This window comes from Halyomorpha halys, unplaced genomic scaffold (genome assembly GCF_000696795.3).
Source record: "Halyomorpha halys isolate HHAL.00 unplaced genomic scaffold, Hhal_1.1 Scaffold9.1, whole genome shotgun sequence".
Taxonomy (NCBI): Eukaryota; Metazoa; Arthropoda; class Insecta; order Hemiptera; family Pentatomidae; genus Halyomorpha; species Halyomorpha halys.
This window is the reverse complement of record NW_027110416.1, coordinates 1,592,403-1,595,264: the sequence shown is the minus strand read 5'-3', so window position 1 is coordinate 1,595,264 and position 2,862 is coordinate 1,592,403.

Here is a 2,862-nt window from a genome sequence, read left to right as displayed (position 1 = left end):
CTTCTTTTCAGGCGCCTTGGAGGATTGCCAGGAATGGAAGAGGAAGCAAGGTTAGAAACGAGTGGGTTAAAGATAAAAGTAAAAAAATACTATAACTAATGAAAATTTATGAAAAGTCCGTCAAGTATAGCTGGTGGGTGGGGTGGTGAGTAAAAATAGCAACTATTTCAAATTGTCAAACAAATAGTATAGTTAAACCTAACTACAACACTATAAAACCTAATAGAACATCATTTAAAGTAAAGTAGATGTCTTAGTAGAAACTGTTTACGTTAAAAAGTTCCAGAGATACAGTTTTTTTAAAAGCAATTTTTCATTAAAAAAAATTACTGAAAAATTAGTAGTTGGTGAATTTATTGCGAGGAATCAGTATCTCAGGAACTATAGGATATACAGATCACTATTAGCACTCAAATTAATACTAGTTTAATGCTCTATAAAGTAGTTTTTGACGTAGGAGTAGTATTTGTCATGATATTTCCTAAATTAAATTGATTTATAATTGTTCGGACAAAATGTCAGACGCATAAAAACTACTTCCCCTACGAACGTAAACTTAATAAACTACAAATTAGTACATTAAACTATTTTGATTTCTAGCAGACATCGTTACGTCCAATAGTTCCTGAGATATAGCTTTTCATAAATTAAAATGTTTGTCCACACAACTATAGATCAATATTTTTGTCATTTATTTTGGAAAATGTCATACAAAAATACTAGACCTGGGAAGATAAACATTTATAACCTTCATTAATTTGAGTGCTAATAGACATCTGTACGTTTCATGGTCCCAGAGATAAAAATTTCCCACAGTAAATTCCTTACTGATTGTTCAGAATATATTTCATGATACGTTGCTTTTTAAAAAAAATTGTATCCCCAGAACTATTGAACGTAAAACATATTTTAGCAAATCTACTCTACTTTAAATTATGTTTTATTAGTTTTTTTCGTGTTGTTGGTAGTTTTAAAGATATAGAGCTCCGAATGAAAAATTAGTTTTTACAATGTTTTGATACAGCTGCCATTTTTATTCCTCTTAACAATACTTGACAGACTCATCAATTTTGACTAGTAATTATACATGGTTTTCATTAAAGTAATCAAAAATTGGGGTGAAATAACCGGGCCCTTGTACTAATTTTTCGGTTCACCCGTCGATATCGAATTGGCATCGCGATTAAAGCTTATATTAGGGGTATTCATGATGTTGTGTTAAATGTTATATGTTTTACCATGTTAAATGTTATAACTATAGGATTGTGAGCAGCCCTATTTGAAGTCATGTTAAACGTTAAATGCATAAGAGTCCCTAGCGGATTTTCTCAGCAACTTGTTGTATAAGCTTTTATGTTTATAACCTTCCTTCCAGACCCTCATGTTATTGTTTACTTCAGTTTTGATTTAAGTAATTAATTAAAACATGCCTAGAGTGAGTGAAAAGTGGAATTTGTGTGAAAGTTTAGCTTATGAGTGTCTTATTGATCTTCAAACTTGTGAAGAAGAGAATGAAGATGAGCTAATTGACAACTGTATTGAAAGTCACAACAACTAATATGGCGGCGATCTCAACTGGTCTATTGTGTGACGTCATTCTCGATTTAAGTGACCAAGTAACAGACTCTCAGCCATGTTATATGTTATTTCGTTTTACCACGGCAAAAGAAGGCAATTTTTTTCGATTTAACACGAGTTTTTCCATTTAACACGCTTTAACATAGATCATGAATACCCCTATTATATATGTAGATCGTTTATCATTTGAGAATGCAAAGAGTGTTGTTGAGAAGAAATAAAAAATAATTCTTAAGTATTTTTTATTTCTTCTTTACCGCATCCATGTTCATCTCCTTAACATTTCAAGGATCTTTTCGTTATCAAGCCCTAACACTTTAGATATTATTCAATTTGAATCGTGGAAATGAGATTTCAATAATATAACAGAGTGCATATTCCGCAGTGCCTCATTCAGTATGTCTCAATTCGACCCATCCACTCTTGGACCTAAATATCCAACGCAAAAACGTTTTTTGGAAGACCTTGAGGTGATGTTCTTCCATATAAGCGGTCACGTTTCACAACCCTGAAGAAAAGTACGAAGGATGGGAAATCGATTATAAGCAGAAAAATTCATGAATCATGAATTCTAATAAGTAATGTAACTCAGTCTTTATGATTTGGTAATTATATAATGCTGTTTATTATGGTTTTTTTACATTTATTGGGGAAATAAATGAGCCTACACACAGTACACATATAAACCTACTCCTATAGGTGTTGTCCGACAAGTACTTATTTTATTTTTTCTTTAAATGCTTTTAGTTACAAATTAATTATTAAAATTACTCCGGGATTAGGGGAGATCTTGGATAGATACAAGGGATTTGTCAAGAATAAAGACATCTTATTATAACGAGATAACCCGTGGTACGGTAGGGTCTTCATTAAAACGGATGCTCCTCAGAGCTACCTAAAGATAAGTTGCCTTATAACTCACTTGAAAATAATTGCCCAATTATGACTTTCCGGTAAATATGCAATTACTCTAAAGATCGGTCCAGACAAATATACTTTGGACCCACAGAAGCTTTGTCCAGCTTGTGATGAAATTGCCCTGGAGGATTGTTTCCATTTTTTGACAAATTGCCCCGCGTATCATGAGAATCGAATCCGTTTCATGCCGAAGCTAAGCGATATTAGCCGAAATCAGTTGTATGAATTTCTGTCTGTGCCCTCAGGATTGGACCTTAAACTGTATTTTATATATGTAACCCAAAACCTTTTGCTTAGAGCTGGACACCTATCCCCCAATTGGAGGTATAGTTTTTGTTTTGTTTTTTAATGTTATTAAATATGAAG